The sequence below is a fragment of the Myotis brandtii genome, unplaced genomic scaffold, assembly GCF_000412655.1.
Source record: "Myotis brandtii unplaced genomic scaffold, ASM41265v1 scaffold32, whole genome shotgun sequence".
NCBI lineage: Eukaryota > Metazoa > Chordata > Mammalia > Chiroptera > Vespertilionidae > Myotis > Myotis brandtii.
The window spans coordinates 272,242-291,970 of NW_005362269.1; the positions used below are offsets into that span (position 1 = coordinate 272,242).

The 19,729-nt window shown below is 43.9% G+C and overlaps 1 protein-coding gene, 1 long non-coding RNA gene and 1 pseudogene across 2 annotated transcripts in view; 1 reads left to right on the plus strand and 2 right to left on the minus strand.

Annotated features, from left to right (window-relative positions):
- HTR4 (5-hydroxytryptamine (serotonin) receptor 4, G protein-coupled) overlaps window positions 1-2,988 on the minus strand; it is a 166,335-nt gene extending 163,347 nt beyond the window's left edge. The window contains exons 1-3 of the mRNA XM_014543063.1: window positions 2,924-2,988; window positions 2,540-2,686; window positions 1,202-1,353 (exon numbers count right to left, since the gene is read on the minus strand). The gene's annotated coding sequence lies outside the window, so the exon portion shown is untranslated. The remainder of the gene's footprint in view (window positions 1-1,201; window positions 1,354-2,539; window positions 2,687-2,923) is intronic.
- Window positions 2,989-3,161: 173 nt separating this feature from the next.
- LOC106726811 overlaps window positions 3,162-19,729 on the minus strand; it is a 30,348-nt gene continuing 13,780 nt past the window's right edge. Inside the window, exons 2-3 of the long non-coding RNA XR_001362914.1 lie at window positions 15,409-15,553; window positions 3,162-3,300 (exon numbers count right to left, since the gene is read on the minus strand). This is a non-coding gene — a long non-coding RNA (uncharacterized LOC106726811). The remainder of the gene's footprint in view (window positions 3,301-15,408; window positions 15,554-19,729) is intronic.
- Window positions 3,888-4,456, plus strand: LOC106726810 (annotated as a pseudogene).

Consider the following 19,729-nt stretch of genomic DNA (forward strand, 5'->3'; position numbering starts at 1 on the left):
TAGAGTTAATGCTAAGTGTTTCTGTATAGATGCTGGCCCCAAAATATCAGCTTTTATTGTTATTTGCTTGATATCGTTAGATTATAAGATACATATTAGAAGGTGATAAAATGTGAGGCTGAAAAGGTGGATGACCAGAGATCAGATCACAAAAGGTTGTAGAGGTTATGCAAGGGAGTTGAGAATTTCTCCAGAGTAGGGAACACAGAAGGATATCAAGCAGCGTCTTTATCCCCTATGTTAAATGTGGCATACAACCTTTAGTTACTACTTTCACTCAACTATAGAATAATTGGCAAGAAGCTGAAATACATTTAGTGGATGTTTTTAGTTCTCTCCAGTGTGACAACGCATCTACCGAATGCAATCTTTAGAATCTGCCTTTAATGAACAGCATATGTCGCAGGGGAGACATGAAATTTAGGTTCTATATGCTCTCCTTAAGCAATGACACTGAACTTTGCCTACTGTGGCTGCTCTAAGACAGCATCAGCAGAAGACAAGGACAAAGAGATATCAGAAGGATGTCATCTCCACACACTTGAGCCACAAGCTAGTTAACAGACACCAGAAGTGACTCAAAGGGTGTATTAGTTCTGCTTCCTGCCCTCTGAGAACAACAGTTGATGGAGGCAAGACAGGGCAAGAAGTGGGTGGTGGCAGAGAAGGAAGCTGCATTTTGCTGATGGAAATAGCTTCCAATAAGGTCAAACCCACAAATACTAAATGGTTAGTCCCAAAAAGATGATTTCTAACCCTCGCTATGATAAAGGTCTCAGCATTCTTGCTTCAGTTTCTCTCCTTATTTCTGGATATAGTACAAAAATGAGTTGAGAACAAATGCCTTTGCGAGATGTTCTCCCTGGCAGTTTCTAAATGTCCTCACCCCAGAACCACAAAGGGCACAGGAGGAAATGAACATTGACTGAGCTCCTGCTAACCTGCTATTGGCTGGGTATTTGCCTTACATTGAACTTGGAAATTGTCCAGTCTCTTCCCTACACTTCCCCCTCTCCACAGCCATCTGTCATTATCTCTCTAAAGCAGAAAGATTTTGAAGATAGCCAATGGCCAGATCGTTGCACAATGAGTATCTTTTGTTGTTATTGTTGTTGCCCCACCTCTAGAATCCTGTAAGTGGCCTCCTGCATCCCCTGTTGGGATGCATTCCAATTGATATCTAACAAATTAAGCAACTCACTTTAAAAACGCACTGCTGAATCCACTGGAGGGGACATAGGTCCGATTGGAAGAGCAAGAGATTGGACAGGGCTCCTGCACAGAGAGCGCCAGAACAGCATGTTCTGTCCCTTTCACTCCAGAGAAGTTGCAGGTGAGCCTCCTGGAAGGCAGCTGGGAAGTGAGGACAATGTGCAACTTATTAAAATTGTTGAGAAGGCTTTTCCCTCTGCATCTATTGTCGATGGGTCATGGCTGGGTACCAGGTGGCAGATAAGGATTCTCTAATATTCTTTCATATAAAATAGTCTCCGTGCTCTTGTAAGTCACAGAGGTCCTCAGAGGCTATGACCACTGGAGGGGTTTGTTTTGACAACCTAACACACAATATAAATATGAGTGAGGTGATTATTTAAGACATATTGCTATAAATGCTGTAAGCCAGAAGCCAAGAATGGCCTACTTTTTTTAATCCATCATTCCTTCTTCCTTAATAAACCTGATCCTGTTAGAGGCATCAATGTACCCTGTTGCCAAACGATTTTTTCAAGCCTCACCTTGAGATAGGAGTAAGGTAACTAGGTTCTGGATAAGGCTATCAGGAGGGATATTAACTTAGTTAGGAACTTCCTTTGCTTTTTTTCCCTTCCTCTTTCTTCCTGCCTGGAATATAAACTTGATATATGGAGCCACAGTGGCCATGTTGCACCTTGAAGATAGAAGTCACATGTCAATGATGACAGAAATAAGGGATAGATTTTAAAAAGATTCCCAAGTGATTCTAATGTGCAGCCAAGGTTGAGAACCACTGTTCTAGGTGGTAAAATAAGAAAAGCAGGGCCAAAAAATTTCAATCAAGATGCGAAAAATATTAAAAAGAACATAACATTTAAATTCTATCGTTTTCAGGGCACATTGAATTATCTGTGGGGAGGAACTTACTAGGTAAGATGTGCCAAGTGGCTAGTGGAGAGGAATTTCTTGTAAGAGAAAGCCATAGGAGTCCAGTAGATTTAACCTGTGGCTTGCAAACACTTTGCCCTTTATGGAGATTACAAACCTGCATTATTTATCACCATTGAGTTTGCCTACCATATAGGAGAATCGACTGATCCTTGGAAAGTGTTTCTCTTGTGGGACCTGGGAGACCTCTGAATCCATTTCATGAAAAATGAAAGGAGACAGCATAACAAGTTCAAGTTCATTTATGTCAACATCAATGCCAGTTTCTCCAGAAGAGGCAGGAAAAAGACCAGCAGAGAGGAAGGTAATAAAAAGCTCTTGGCTCTGCTTTCCTAATTACCCCTAATCCAATAAAGAGCTGGGCCTCTTACAAATGCTAATTAAGTAAGCCCCCTACCAGTCAAGTGATAAATCCAGGAAGAGCCCTCCCTGGTAAAAGTATAGACAGTGACAGAGCAGGGCAGGCTGGAAATAGACATCTGAGTCCGCAGTCAGTGTTTGAAGTCCTGGAGGGTCCGCTGGGCAGGGAAAAGCACGACTAGGCCTGTGAAAACAAGGAGAATCCTGTATGGAGTTGGGAAACTAGAAATCGGTGGGTGTGAAACCAGTGCCGATCTCTTCACACTACCCGCCATCCAGTTTTCAGCTTCTACCTCGCAATGGAATAAGCAGATTGCACCCTGATGCCAGAATTCTTGACCTCCCGGAGCTCTTCCAAATTCCACCTGTGGCCTCTTTCAACCACCAGTAAGTAGCACACCCACTTGCCAGAAAGTCTCACCTCTTGGTGCTGTCCTGTTTTCATGCTTCCCAAATTGTGTTCTGCTGAATCGGCCCTGATGCTCTGGGTTGCGAATAAAAGAAAATTCAACTCAAAGTAGCTTAAAAGGCACAGGGAATGTCTCATTTCTGGTTCCCTCACTGCAAAGTTCAAAGGTCTGTCAACTTCTGGCATTGATTTAAGATTAGGGCTCTGGTTCCATTTCTCTGCAGTTTTCTTGGTGTTATTCTTATCTGTTTGTTTTGTGCTCTGACCGGTTTCTATCATACAGTAACAAAATGCTACATCAGTTCCTGGTGACACCACCATCTATCACAGCATCCAAAGAAAAAGAGTGCCTCTTCTGCCAGATGAATGAAAAATGCCTTGAGCTTCACCTGTAAGAGACAAAACGAGGTTAGGCACACACTCTTGCAAAACGTTCACTCAGACCCAAGAAACGGTGTATGAATCAGCCTACGCTAAGCTGTGCTGTGGTGACAAATGACCCTAAAAACCCCAGTGGTTTGCAAAGCAACAACGTTTTATTTTTCGTTCAACTTGCACATAGGCTGTTAGAAAACAAGTGAGACTTCATCCATGTCCTCTTCATTCTGGGAGTAAGACCAAAGGAGCACACGTTTCTAGGGCATGTTAATCTGTGGCGAGGGAAAAGGATGATGGCAGAACCACATGGTGGCTCTTAAAATTTCCACTTGGAAGTGGCACATGTAATTTCCACCCACATGTTGAAGGGCAAAGAAAGTCATTGCCTCAGCCTGTTGCCAGCAGGATGGGAAGTACAATCCTTCTGTAGGAGAGTCCAGATGGAATGAGCTTGATATAGTTTGAATATAATCTACTATTGCAAATGCTATATGATGATTGATTTAAACTGAGATGCTCATCTCTGACCCAGTTATTAGGCAAGGTAATGGATAGGATTGAACTTTTGGGTTTAATCAAATCTTACTCCTTGGGGTCGGCGTAGCCATGGTGGCTTGTGTCCTTTCCACCTGTGTCCACTGCCTACCAGCGGCCTTGGTGTTGCTGCCCCAGCTTCCCATGCTGGCCACAGCCCGGCCTCTCAGCACCATGCTGCGCCCCACGGGAACCCAGTGAGGCCCAGGGCTCCCAGCTCCACGCTGGAGCAGGTACCAGGCAGTTACACAGCTGGGCCACCACTATAGTGATGCGCCCTCTGATGTTAGAGGGGATCAAGGATGGTGTTCTTTATGTCTTGACACTATGACAGGATTGGCCCAGAGAAGCTCTCAGTAAGTTCCCATTTCATGAAAGACCTGGGCTTACACAGTTTGGACCAAGTGGAGATTATCATGGCTCTGGAGGACAAACTTAGGTTTGAAATTTCTGATATAGATGCAGAGAAATTGCCCACAAGAAATTGTAGATTACATTGCAGATAAGAAGGTTATGTATGAATAGAGTATGAGACCCTTTTCTTCACCAAGAGGAGACGCAAAGATACAGGCGAGTGTCTGGCCACCAGAACGTGTTTTGGCATCATTGCTGACATCGACAGAGCAATTCTGTTTACACTTGTATTTAAATTGTCTAAGTGTTTGTGCCCTTTGAAAATAAATCTATAAAACAACAACAGCAGCAACAACAACAACAAAACATAACAAAAGCCTACTCCTCTAAGTGGGAATGGAATCAACCACATTTAGACCACATGGTCTACGTCACCTACCAATAGACAGGCCAGTGTGGGTCCTCATTTTACAGATGAGAAGACGGAAGCTTACCTCTTTCAGATCACAGAGCCAGAATTCAAAGCCAAGTCATCTAAATTGATATTCCATGTTTTCCATTGTACTAATGACTTGAATTTGGTACTGCTCTATCCAACATTCACTTGACTAACAAACTTAGCTACTAACATGCGCAGAAGTCATATTGGAAATTCACTATTTTTATAAAATAATTCATAGGTGTAAAATCTGAAAAGTCTTATAATTTGGAGACAAAGTCATAAAAGGGCACATTTCATCTAGGAAACATGCAGCCTCAACAACGCATTCAGAAATACAGTGCACCACCTTCCAAGAGATCAGCTTGACAATATCTAGCAAAAGCCTTAAAATACGCACATTGATTGGCCCAGCGATTCCACATGTAGAAAACTTACCTTCTGAAAATAACCACGGGTGAGTGGAAACGTCAATAAAAATAAACAAGGACCTTCATTGCAGCAAAATTTCTAACCTAAAAATCCTAAATATTCAACACAATGGGATTCGTTAAGTGAACAGGGATGATGCACTGATCATACTACTATACAGCTATTTAAAAAGTCTCAGGCCTAAGTATTTAATTGCACAGATTTTTAAGTTGTTTATCAAAAGTAAATTATCAGATGCTATGCACAATATGTTTCTATATATATATGTGGAACTATAGAAGATTTGGGTATTTTCTTTATGTTTACATTCAAATTTTCTACATCAAAAGAGTATGGCTCGTACACTAAGAAGTAAACAATGCAATTTTCTTTTTTACTGAGTCACCCTCCAAAACTAAAGCAAAGGGAAGCCCCGTGAAGCAGATGAGATTACCATCTGCAGAAGTAATCATAAGCTCTAAGAATGTGTTGCTGATTAGTCGAGGGTGTCTCTTGTGTATGACAGAGGAGGTTAAAATATAAATCAAGCAAGATAACCCATGACATGTGGTTCTGTGACAGCCCAAGAAAATGAGAAATTTATGATTAAGAATGGTCAATGTGACTCTAGGACTGCCCACTGGGGAGGGTGGTCATTTCAATTACCCTCAGCAGAGAGTGAGGCAGAATTTTACCCAGAGAGAAGATGACAATTCATCCAAATGTTCCAGCTTAGCGCTTAAAAATGTCAGCTTCCTTTCATTTTAATCCTTTACTGACCCAGCTCTCATTTTCTCTTTCATCAGGAAGCAATGTCCCATGTCAATGACATGCGTTACTTTTCCTGATTGGATGAACTCCCATTGCAGGAGGCTTTTGGTATGAATTCTGGTCTATATTGCCAGCTGGGGGTGAAGGGGAACTTTACCAGTGCCATTGTGATTGCCAAGGTCATTTCAACCCAGGGTGAGTTAATCCCATTAAATGGCTTCTTTATTTTTAGTAACATTTCCATTTCTTTCTCTACCTGCAAAATTCCTCATGCAATCAGATGTTTCAGCCAATGTTTCAAAATTTTATCCTCGAGTTCCTTAAAACTTATGTGTAGGTGTCGCGTCTGCCCAGCAATTTATTTTAAGTGTTTTACTGAGCATTATTGAAAGAAAAATCAGAAGTGTGCTTCCTCCATAATCTGATCAGTCTCCTTTAGGATAACCACAGTTCCAGAGCACAGCATTTGTATGTACATCATTGTGCCTCTGCTCAGACCCTCCGTTAAGTCCGGAACCCTTCCACACCATACGTGACAGAGAGAAGCACTGAGATTGTGCTGGGTGCCAGCACATACTTGTCAAGAATGTTTTTAAAGGAAAAATGGAGTGAAGGAAGTCTGTGTCTCCAGATATCTATCTCTTCATTGTTGAGCTTCAGAGAAAATTCTGGCCCCAGACCATTCCTGGTGTATCTGTCACATATATTCCTTTTCTACAATACAGACTCGGTTTTGAAATGATAATACACTTCTGGAGTTCATCAAAGGGTAATAAAGTCTTTCAGTTGAAAATATCACAAATCATTTGAACTGGGATCAGGAAGACGGGAAATGTAGGGCTGGAAGGGTCAACAAAGAGGAATGTCCCAGGCTAGGTGAGGCGCTGGTCCCCCAGAGGTGGGCTTAGAGCTAGCTGAACCAGCCCCAGCAGGCTCAGGTCTCAAAGCTGCTGATGCAGAGAGTTGGGCCCTATAGCAAGAGTCTATGCACAGGGAATATTCTACATCATGTGAAAGGTGGCATCAAAGCCCCAAGCAGGTCTGTTAGGTGTGAAGCAGGATTCCAGTATGCTAAAAGGAGCCAAAGGAAGGAGAAATCAGGCAGGTGGAGAGATTGGAACTCATGCTGGGCTCTGGAGCTGGCAGGAACACAGTAATAAGCTCATAAAAACACGAGTTTTTCTCCAGATTGTGTGAGAGATGGCTGGGAAAGGATAAATATAACAAGGGAAAGGGCCTGGGGGACTTTTGGGCAGGAGGGGAGGAGACTGCTGGGCACAAGTAGCTCACCCTCAGCGTTCAAGATGGCGGCGAATGTTTCAACTGTTCCCTTTGAGGACCCCAGAAGGTCCTGCGTGTCCTTGGCAGATCACAGCCTCAATGACTCTGTAATCAACTCTAAGTTGCACAAAAGCAAGAGCTACTCCTGGGAGCTAAATGAGATTTCGAGGTAGTGTCTGGAACTCTACCCTCAGAAAGCCTGGGTTATAATCCGAGCTCTGCCCTTGCTGCCTCCAGGACCTGGGGACATGGTTTTCAAGGAGTTATTTATCCCATTTTCTTTAAGAGATAGAAATAAAAAGTATTTAGCACATACAGTTGTAAGGGCTAGGATAAGGTAATCCATGAAAAACACAGAGAACAGTACTTGGCACATAATAAATGCTCAGTAAATGTACTGTGGAGTAGTAGTGGCGATATTAGGAGTAAAAGGTAATGTATATAAAGATATGATGCAAAGTCTGGCACATAGTAGGCCCTCAGTTTGGGATAGCTATTATTACTCTGGCTTTCCCTGCCTTTTAGGACCAACTCAAAACTGTGTCCACCCCCGACCCCTGCCCCAGTTCTAACCCCTCACTGTAATAGGAACACCCTCCTCTTGGCTGCTGGAAAGCAAATCTCATCACAAATTTATCCTGACCCAGAGAGACACCCCCAGAAACTCAGTGAAGTCAGCCCAGGAGGTTTCTGGAAGCCAGTGATGGGAATCTCTTAATTAAGAGTATTAATCAAATGCCTCCTAAATTTCCTTACTTTGTTGCTTTCCCATGTGACCACATGCACTCAGAGCCAGTTCCTTTCCTTGGCACAGATCTTGACACCTGCTATTCTTAGAGTTGTTTGATCTGAGACATAATAGGTTACTGGCTTGTTGTACAAGAGAAGCAGCATTTAGCCAGTGGAAGGGAGAAGTGGTAGGCAGTAGTGAGCCAGAATGAAGTCATGAAGCCCCAAATTGGGACTTAGCGTGGCTGGAGGAAGGTAGGAAGGAAAGAATGCAGACAGCAGGGAAGCAAGAGTCCCCATAGGCTTCGGGGGGGATAAATATTAGACCAGAGACCTGAGAATACAACTGATGACCTTTGCCATCTCTTAGTGTATGGGCCATCGCATGCTAGACAAGGTGCCAGGCGTGACCTCATGTCATCCTCACAACAGAACTGCAAGGGCTGCTGTTTGGGTGCATAACTCTCTCACCTGGTTCCCAAACACAATGTTACAAAGCGCTGCGTACTGAGAAGCATCCCTCCTATCTCTGTCCCCATCTGCCCCATTCCCACTCTCACCCCTTGTAAGTAACCACTTTGATTTGCCCCTTGTTTTTTCCCATCTGTGGTATTGTTGTTTTTTAGTTTTTGAAGATGAATAAAAAAAATATATACATTCTTCTGCTTACCCAAGGGAAATAGTATTGCCCGCTCTCCTTACACATAAGGAAACCACAGTTTATTATTAAAGTTGATTGACTCTTCCTCTGGGCTGACCTATATGGTCAAGAACCCATGTGAAGTTGACTGACGCTTCCTCTGGGCTGACCTATATGGTCAAGAACCCATGTCTCCTGGGGTCATTGCTGGCTGGCAGGATCCAACCTGAAGGTCAAGGCTGTAAGTGACTCTTGAGTCTGAATTCAAGGTTCCTGATTGAGTTAGCAGATCTGAAGGTTTGAAAAATGCAGTGCTTCTGTCCAATGGTCCTAACAAATCCACTCTGATCATCACTCCCCATCATCTCTCACTCTGGACCCCTGCTCTGAGCCCCTGGCTGGCATCTCTTGCCATCTCACAAATGTCTCTAAAGCTCTCATTATAAGATTTTCTCAAAGGACACAGCCCCAAGGTCATGGCCTCTATCTTAGCATGGCCCGGGCTAGGAGGACACAGGCTCTGTCCCAATGCTCTGCAGGCCAGGGCCTGCCAGCTGTGATGTCTGATCAAACACCACTGAGGTCGCAAGAATAGTGCAAAGAAAAGAAACATTTTACACTGGCTATTTGATGCACAACTCCTAGGATCCATAGATCTGGGATTAGTTTCCCTTCCTCTACACACAGCTGTAGTTCAAAGGCTGGCTCACCAACCCCAGTGGGGTTTTGTTGAATTTTTTCCTTTGCCCCTTGAGTCTAAGCTCTTCCTCCCTTCCACCCCAGAGAAAGGAGGAAGCAAAGCCTCCCTACTAACCTAAGAAGACACTCTAATTCAATTCTTCACCAGAATGGATCACAATAAGAATATACCTCTCCCACCGTGCCGGGTCTAAACAAGGCAATTCCAAGGGAGAAAGTACATGTTTCCGTATATGCTTACCTAGTCTTAAAAGATGTGTGTGTGGAGGGGGAACACTGAACACTTCAACCCCCAATGAACTGAATCACACCTTCTACAGCTCATGTTTATACCTCATCTTAGGGGAAAGATCAGATCTGCCCTCTGCCTATTGAAAGGAATCTGTCTTGTGATAACCTAATAACAATATTTAAGCCAACATATTGCCCAAGGAAAAAAATCAGCGATTTTCAAATAAAAATGTATGTGAAAAACAAAACAAACAACGCCTTTGTAAGGACACAGTCCTATGAAAGATACTCCCAGTTTGTGTTACTGAGAGAGTCCAATCGTTGGATGTGCAGTCTTTGGCAGGGTTGGAGTGATGTTGGACATTCAGGGCTCCCCTGAGTATTATAAGGGGGCATTTGTCTTACGTGTGTGTGAATAAACAGCTCACCAAAGACAGAGGCTAAAAATGCAGCCCAAGAAGGAAAAACAAGCCTCGAATTCTCCGGTGAAGCATTATGCACGATAGAAGGAGGAATTTGATGAGCAACAGGCTGAAAGTTCATGTTGGAAAATGGTGCTCTCGGTGGCAAGACCCAGTCTAAGAGACAAATGGAGCCCCGCTGCCAGCAGAGGCAGGTTTCCATCATTTTTGTTGTAAAGAGGCTTATCCTTGGGCCACAAAAGTCTCCATCCCAGTCATGATTCAGAACGCCACAGGGAGCTGCCAGCAGCCAGGCTGAAGGGAGGACTGTGATTGATTTCTTGTGGCCTTGGATCTTTGGGGGCTGCGATCCTGAAAACGCAGTACCAGCAGCAAGAGCTCGCCCTGTCTGTGAGGCTGCAGGAAGCCCAGGGGCCCAGGGAGGTGGGGGCTCCATTTCAGGTCTTTGTTGTTTACAAGCTGGTGGCTGTAACTCAGACAAGCTGTTCCACCTCTCTGTACAGAAGCTGGAAAACAGCACAATGAACTAAGGATCGGGGTTGTGGTTTAGTAGTTTGCAAACATAGAGGACTAGGGGAATTGGCAGGCCTTAGCTCCCAGTGGGGGATGGATGCAGGTGGCAAGAGAAAGAAACATGGGCTTCATCTTGCAGATAAGTAGCAGCTCCTGCCTGCCAGATAATCCTGGCTCCATTCCCCTCCCAGCTTTCCCATTGCACACTTTTTGCAAAAGTTTAAACGAATTCCATATAACTCATTGGACAATGGTTAACTATTTACTGTTATGGAACCATTTCAAGTTGTGGCCATGGCCTGCCCTCTAGCGCTCAGAACATTGAAATGCCTCTTCTAAAATTGGTTTTGAACATCATGATCATTTGTAATAGTTGGGTGACCTCTGCTGACATATGTATCATGTTTTAGAATGTCAAGCTAAAAGAGACTTTAACATTGATCTAGTCTATCTCTTTTCAAAATTCAATTCATACAAAACTGTACCTGACTCTTTAATATTATTTGTATTAATTTCAAGTGCACAGCTTAGTAGTTAGATAATTAAAGATAATTATATACTTTATAAAGTGCTCCCCCGATATTTCCTGTATGTACCTGGCACCATGCATAGCTATTAGAATATTATTGACTATATTCCCTATGCTGTACTTTACATCCCTGTGACTATTTTGTAACTGCCAATCTGTACTTCTTAACCCCTTCACCCTTTTCACCCAGTTCCCCAGCCCTCCTTCCTTCTGGCAACCATCAGATTGTATCTATGAGTGTTTCTGTTTTATTTGTTTGTTTACCTTGTTCTTTAGATAATGTTGAGTGTAAACTGTAATTTAAAAATAAAATTTAAAACATTTTACTTGACTCTTACTTTAATACCCAGCTTTCACAGAAAGCTAGCAGAATAAAACAAGATCACAGAAACATCTCACATCTGATGAAATGGTTATTTTTTTTTTAAGGCCAATCATTCATCAGGAGCAACCAGAGGGGAAAGGGATACTATTTGATCCATAATCTCTTAGGTTTGGCAGCCCTGGAATGAAAGAGATTCAGATGTGACTGAGTGCAGCTCCCAAGGCCACCCCACCGCCCCAAAGCAGAGTTAGTCAACAAACTAGGGAATTCAAAACGCTACTCTCTAATTGAAGAACAAATAGCTACATTCAGCTCTCAAATCATACCCTGGAGGAGGGAAGACAAAATGGTCCCAGATAAAAGCGGGAAGGGTGTTTAGGAAGGTCCATCCACCCCATTTCAGAGAAACTATAGACACAGCTGCTCCTTAAAGTTGAGCAAAATGAAAAGAAATGCTGCGAATCTACCGCAACAAAAATGAGGGAGGCAGTAGGCAAGAAAGAGACAAAATAAACAAGCAAAAAGCCCATGGGAAGAAAATAAAATCCAAAGGAGACATGCTGATTCTCTTTGAGTGTTGGAAGGATGTTGAGTAGAAAAGATTCATGAAGAATGTGAATTCAATAAGACAAGATCTCAAAGAAAAATTATAAAGTAATTGACTAAGATGAAAGCAGAGCTAAGGAAAAAATTGAGGAACAAAACAGCATTGGTATAGATCTAATAAATCATAAGTGGCAAAGGAGAGACAAATGGGGCTGAAAATGGAATGGAGAGGTAGCCGGGATAATCATAGAAAATGCGAAATGAAAAGCCAATGCGATTAAAGTAAAGATGAAAGATACTGAGACAAACCATTATTCAACATGAGAACAATGGGCATCCTTAGAGTATAAAGGAAAACAACAAAGAATTCAAAGATATAACCTAGGAAGAATGTCCTGAAAGGAAAAAATGCATTCATAAGTAAGAAGGGTTAGGTCAGGAAAATTTCATACAGAATGATCAAAATCGAAAGATATTTCCTGGTTAATATGATAAATGTGAAGGATAAAAAAAAAATCCTTCAGACATTCAGGGAGACAAAGGCCAGTCAGCCTGGTGAAGGGAAGAAGTCAGGTGGGTTTTAAGCTTCTCCATGGCAACTCCAATGCCCAGAGACCATGCAGCAGGGACCACAACCCTCTGAGAGAAACAAGGGGACCCGAGACTATTAAGCCAACTCAGGTGTTATCAAGTCTGCAAATACAAGAAAGAGCTTTTCTGAGATGAAAGAGTTCAAGAAATAGAAAACTCACGAACTCCTTTTAAAGCAAAAACAAACGAAACTATTTGACAAATAATCCCCATTGAACAAGAGTTGAATAATAATGAAAAGCTCATGAATGAAAACACTATGAGAAAAATAAAACTAGTGTGAAATATTGCTGTCGTCTGAATGTTTTCTTGCGCCTAAAATTCACATGTTGAAATCCTAACCCCCAAGGTGATGGTGCTAGGAGGTGGGACCTTTGGGAGGTGCTTAGGTCAGGAGGGTGGGGCCCTTATGAATGGAATTAGCGTTCTTATAGAAGAGACCCCAGAGCAATCCCTCACCCCTTCCTCCACGTGAGGTTGCAGTGACCATGCGGCTGTCCAGGAAGTGGGCCCTCACTATACACCGAACTGACACAGCCATGATCTTGGACTTCCCAACCTCCAGAGCTGAGAGCAATAAATGTTTGTTGTTACAAGTCTCGTGATAGCAGCCCGAATGAACTAAGATAAGCACAAAGTTTTCAAATTTCACAGCTAAGGCTAATCACATAAAGTTAGCACAGAAGAATATACACATCATAAGCCCTAACAAGGTGAAAATAATATTAGCAAAATCTGGGAAAATGAGAGGGAAGGAAGGCTAAGCACAGTAATTTTCTTATTTTTAGTAGGTGAGTCAGCAAACTATAGCCTTTGGCCAAATCCAGCCCATGACCTGCTTCTGTTTATTCCATTTCCAACCCAGCCTCAGCTCCTTCTCTTCACCTCAAATGTCTATATGTGTCTTTTGGAAATGTGGTTGGGGAATTTCTGTACATTCCATAATCAAGGGCTGGGAGATTCCTTCCTCACACCCTAGAAGACCTGCCTTCAAAAGAGGGTTAAAGAGAATTTGAAATCGCAGGGGGCGCCCTCCTCCATGTTTGTGGGGCTATAAGGCAACATCCCTGCCCCCTGTGGTACCTGCCCAGCCCCATCACTCAGCAGTTGTGTGAAATGCAGTCTAAACTGAATGCTTCTGAGACTCAGTTTCTCCACCTCCCACCCTGCCCACCACCAATCCACCCTTCACACTGTAGGGCAGATCAGGCCCCCTCTCTCCCACCAGCAACCCTTCCGTGACTTCCCGTTGCCCTCAGAACCCATACTAAATTCCTAAACCAAGACTGACAAGCCCTGCTCCTGTCATCTCATTCCACACGTCACATCCCAGCCTATGATCCAGCACACTGGCTTTGTGTCAATACCTAGGACACATTAAGCTCTTTCCCACCCCTGGGCCTCCGCACTTGCTATTTTTCGGCTGCGCTCTTGCCTTTCCTGAGCTCTTTTGCATTAAGGAACCCTTTTCAGTGTTTAACCAGGATAACTCTCACCTCCTCAGAACGGCCCTCCCTGACCCTATCAAAAATCCCTCCCACTTTATTTTCTACCACAGCACCTTGTGGTCTTACTTGCATTTATCACAGTCTGCGATTGTTTTATTTGTTTAATTGCTTTTTGCCTGTCCCTCCCACTAGAGCCTAATTTCCATGAGAGTGGGGACCTGCCTGTCTCCTTGATTGTCATATATTTAGCATCTAGCCTACAATACTTGGCACTTAGTAAGCACCCAGTACTTGTCAAATTAATGAATGAATGGATTTGCAAAATATGTATACTGGTTGCTCCCTCAAGGCAGTTATAAACATTAAACAATGTGAAAACCCTTGTTTTGGGGGTGAATTCAAAATTCAAAATTTGTATGTTGACATTTTAACCCTAGTACCTCGGAATGTGACTATATTTGGAGATAGTGGCCTTTAAAGAAGTGATTAAGCAAAAATGAGGCCTTCATATGGGCCCTAATCAAATCTGATGAAAGTCCTTATAAGAAAAGGAAAGTTGGACAGAGAGAGACCAAGTTGGACCAGGGATGCACACACTGAGGAAAGACCATGTGACCATGTGAGTTCTTCTTACAGAAGGCGGCTGTCTGCAAGCCAAGGAGAGAGGCCTTGGAGGAAACCAAAACTGCCAACACTTTGCTCTTGGACTTCTAACCTCCAAAACTGTGATAACATAAATTTCTGTTGTTCTAGCCACCCAGTCTGTGGTATTATGTTATGGTGGCCCTAGCAAATGAATACAGCAAACTATAAATTCAACAGCATTAAGCATAAGTAACAACTTAATATTTCAAAGAAAAATGGCTAGGTACTGACGAGGGATCAAAATAGTAAGTGGTTCAAGCTATTGATTTGAAGCAACAGAATCTGAGGAGCTAATTTCTGAGGCCAGAAAAGCAGGGAGGACTTCACAATTTATGGGGTTCAAGGGCAAAAGGAAAATGTGGGCCCCCTTTTTTCATAACACAGGAAAAAACGTGTCATTAAATATACTAAAATATAAAGCTTTCTCTTTTTTCTTTCAAGTTAAGAATTCGCTTTCCCATCTTATGGTGTTTTATATTTGTTATTTGGTGCTGATCTAAGAATAATTTAAGATTATGAGCATGAATTTTACCATTTGTCTTTATATTGTGCAATGTTAGTGTTAAGGGCAAATATGAGCATTGAACTCGACTGCAGAATCACTGAAATTGCACAACTGTGTTTTGTAGCTCACACACACGTATGGATATCCTTGTTACCAGAACAGCACAAATGCTGCAAAAATAAATATCGCAATTGTTTTTATTTTACTTCTTGATCTGTGCATATCCTACCTACATGTCCTGCCTTTGCCTCATTGATGAGCAAGGAAGAACCGAGAGACAAAGGAATTACGGGTTGCCCTACCTTTCCCTTTCCTCCCATGTTACAATTTCAGCCTAAGTGTTGGCTAATTCATGGAAGTAGCATGAATAAGGATGTGATGGGGGATCCTTAGTCATTTGCGTTTCTTAGAATGCCATTGCCTCCTCCTGTGTTCCAAGCAGGTTCTGATTTGAACAGAAGCGTGGCCTCTCGGTGGCAAATGTAACGCACTCGCCTTGTACTCACTCCGAGTCTCGCTGAACTTCATGCATCGCGGGTGCAGCTGAATTCTGTGCTCAGGGGCATCGTGAATGCTCCATGGGAGGCTGTGTCCGTTATGATAAGCATCTCCTCTGTTCCCAGGCATGTTCCATTGTCCCACTGGACTTCACTGACAAAACACAAGTTCCAAGATAAAACCATTAAGAAGACTTTCAAGATGGCACAGCGGAGCAGAGACCCTGAGTCTCTGTGCAAGTGCACAGAGTGCAAAAAGGGAAAGGGAAGCCACTATTCAAGAGCAAAGAAATTAAGTGGGCCCTGGGCTGATTGCAGGCCAATTCCCCAACAAGCATGCTTCGGAGATCCTTCCTGTAAAGACGCGCCAAGTTCAGTGTCCCAGTGTCCAGCCCTTAGGGGGAGAGACAGGACTCAGCAATGGCTTGCAATGAATTTTCACTCTTGGTATATAGTCCCCCAGGTCTAGTGAGCTTCGTGAGAGAGACTGAGAACCTATAAAACACAAAACCCGGGAACTGTTCTCAATCTTCTTTGGGAACTCACCCTGTTTCTCAGGTAAGAACTACCTGGACCCATGAGTCCCAGCAGAACATCATCGCTTTAACAAGGCAGAGCCCAGATGGGTGCCTTGCTGAGACCACAAAGAGGTGGCTGGAGACAGCCAGGTGCGTGGAATCCTGAGCTGGACACCTGGAGACCCCCATCGGAGATCAGCTCTGATAGTAAGCATGTGACCTTAGTCAACTCAGAATCTCATTTCTGTCTTTTGCAAAACAAGAGAGTTGGATGTGATGCTTCCCCAAGGGCCCGGACTGAGCTAAAAATAACCAGAACCAGCAAAACTGTGTGACAGAGAAGGCAGAGAGGAAAGAGTGACAGAGTCACATGCAATAACTTGACCGTGCAGATGAACTGGAGACGCTTTTAGAAACCACGGTGGGCTGCTCCTGACCGGCTCTTCACAGGTCTTGAAAGTTCCCTGGCTTCTGTGGTCTGACTCGTTCCAGGACACGGGAATGTGGGCTGGGCCAGCGGTCCCGGCAGCTTGTTTCCCCGCCTCCCCACCTGGCGCCGTGCCTTTGGCCCTGTTACCCTCTAGTCCACCTTTGGCCTAGTTTGTGACCTGGGCCACTGGAAGATCCTAAGGACTTGTGACCTCTCTAAGTTTTTATCACTCCTATGTTTCTTCCTAACCCACTTCTGGCCTCTGACCACCTGATGTCCCCAGGAACATTGCTGGAAGCAAAGCCTCAGGTGGCAATAAGGTTAGGAGGAAATCACCAGGGGCTGATCACCTGAGATCTAGCGCTGATGCTGATGAGCTGAGTGACCTCAATCAGGTGCCTTCTTCCTGTGGTCATTGTGTGTTTTTCCCTCCCCAGCATCTCTTCTCGGGTGGCAGCACCCCGTTTTTCACGTGTGCACATGGGAACACTCCTCCTCTTTATGAAATCCTAATTTTCTTTTTAATTTTTATTTTTCTATTACAGTTTGCATTCAACACTATTTTTTTAAAATACGTTTTTATTGATTTTTAGAGAGAGAGGAAGGGTGAGGGATAAAGGGATGGAAACATTGAGCTTCCAAAACCAGGCATGTGCCCTGACTGGAGAATCAAACCCGTGACTTCTTGGTTCCTGGGTTGATGCTAAACTGCTGAGCCACACCGGCCTGGCATGAAATCCTAATTTTAAGTGGACTCCACCCTTCCCCCATTCTATGAGTAGGCTCTCACTGCCCCAATCCAATGGGCACATCTCGCTTTTCTGGCCACAGAGATGGGTCAGGGCTAAGACAGGACCGTTTAGGGCAGTGGTTCTCAACCTGTGGGTCGCGACCCCTTTGGGGGCCGAACGACCCTTTCACAGGGGTCGCCTAAGGCCATCAGAAAACACATATATAATTACATATTGTTTTTGTGATTAATCACTATGCTTTAATTATGTTCAATTTGTAACAATGAAAATACATCCTGCATATCAGATATTTATGATTCATAACAGTAGCAAAATTACAGTTATGAAGTAGCAACGAAGATAATTTTATGGTTGGGGGTCACCACAACATGAGGAACTGTATTAAAGGGTCGCGGCATTAGGAAGGTTGAGAACCACTGGTTTAGGGCCAATGAGAAGACTTGAGATCTGTACAAGGGCTTCTGGGAGAGAAACGTTCTTTATCTTTTCACTAGATTTGAAGGCGTGAGCCTGTGAGGCTCACAGTGACTGCAGCCATCTTGCTCTCGTGAACCTGGGCCAGTCAGAGAGTGAAGCCAGCAAATGTTTGAAGAAAAGCAGAATGAAGAGATGAGTAGAGACACTGTGTCTCAATGACATTTTCTGAGCCTCTGGATCCAACTGTGCCTGAGGCCAAAATCACTCTTAGATCTGAGCCAATAAATCCCTTTGCTTATTTAAGATCATGTAAACTGAGATTTCGGTCACTTGGAAGAATAATAATCCCAACTGCTACACTTTATCTCTTTGGACCTCAATTTTCTCTTCTGTTAAATGGCTATTCTGTGGACAGTAATTAGCATGGGCCAGCAAACTGATATTCTGTTTTCAGAAGTGGCCATAAGCTAGCTTGGTAACAGACAATTTTTCAAAATACCGAGGACTCATTTCTTTAAATCCAGTGTCAGATCTCATGCATTGTGTGCATGTTACATGGCAGACTTTAGCATATGCAGTAATAATCGTCCGTAATTGTTTGCGTACAATGTCATTCTGTATTTCTAGCTAAGGTCTCTCTTCTGAGCCGCAGATGTCATTTTCTGACGGAAGGAATACGGGATATTTCCACCTAGATCATCGGTTCTCAACCTGTGGGTCGCGACCCCTTTGGCGGTCGAATGACCCTTTCACAGGGGTCGCCTAAGACCATCCTGCATATCAGATATTTACATTACGATTCATAACAGTAGCAACATTACAGTTATGAAGTAGCAACAAAAATAATTTTATGGTTGGGTCACAACATGAGGAACTGTATTTAAAGGGCCAGAAGGTTGAGAACCACTGACCTAGATGTTTTACAGTCCTCTCAACCCGGCGGGTCCCAAACTGAATGTGGATCCTCCAATCCTCTTGTGTTTCCAATCAAAATTAATGACACCACCATTCACCCAGTTGCCCAAGCCTGAACCTATAAGTTGCCCTCTCCTCCCTCTCTTCCTTCACAATGCTTTCCATGTGCAGGCCTCAGAAGTCTGCCTTCGAAACAGCTCTCATATTTTCACCTTTCTCTCCAACCCTCCTGCCACTGCTATACGTAGGGCGCACCAATATCTTGCCCAACCACTGAAAAAAATTTCTAACCGGTCTAGAGATGGCTCTCTCTTTCTGGGTTCTGGTTTCAGCCCCCTCCCTTCATCCCTTTGGGCCTAGAAGTGGTGATAATTCTACTGCTCCTACCCCTGAATGACCACATGACCCTGTGTGGGCCTCTTTGTTAAGATCATCCTAATGGGAGGGTATCATCTGTTTTCTAGCCCTTATGCTCTTCCCATGGAGCTCTTCACCGCCCACAAGCTGACCCCTGTGATGACTCCCTCTCCTGTCTGCTCACCCTCTCCTAGACCTCTGATCGTGTAGGCCAGAGGGGAAGAAGGAGGGGGAAGCCGAGAGGCCCCCGGTGGCAGGGCCAGTCTTGACTGTTAGGAAGCCCTGAGGATTTGTGGAGAGAGGAGTGTTCTGGCACCAACTGTTGCCAACTCTTAAATATGTCGTGTGTTTTTTAAATCGAGAGAGGAAGGGAGCAGGAGAGAGAGTTAGAAACACTGATGAGAGAGAGAAATATCTATTGGCTACTGGGGACCAAGCCTGCAACCTGGACATGTGCCCTGACTGAGAATCGAACTGGCGACCTCTTGGTGCATGGAATGATGCCCAACCAACTGAGCCACACCGGTCAGGCTATTGCTAGCTCTTTAGAATGTGAAACTAGCTTCTCTTTGGCCATTGGGTGGGACCCTACTTGTCAATGCCGGAGCAGTAGCAAAAACGTGACCATCCTTTTATAGACAACCTTCTGGGGCAGGATAAAGCTCCAAACACACAGAGGCTTTGTCACCATAGATCTTTCGAAGGCTAGTTGGTATTTTCTGTGTATTGAGTCTTACTAAAGCTTTGCCTTGAACGTTTACGGGAGGACAGTATTCAGGTAGCTAGCAGTTGATCCTACCTGGAGGCGAGACAGGTGAGGGAAACGGAGCAACTGCACCCAATCGGACCCAGTTAGTAGTGAATTTCCTGCACCTGAGAATGCCGCATTTGTGCAGCGCGTTACAGTTTAACAAGGGCTTTCATCCCCCAGTGCCTGGCAC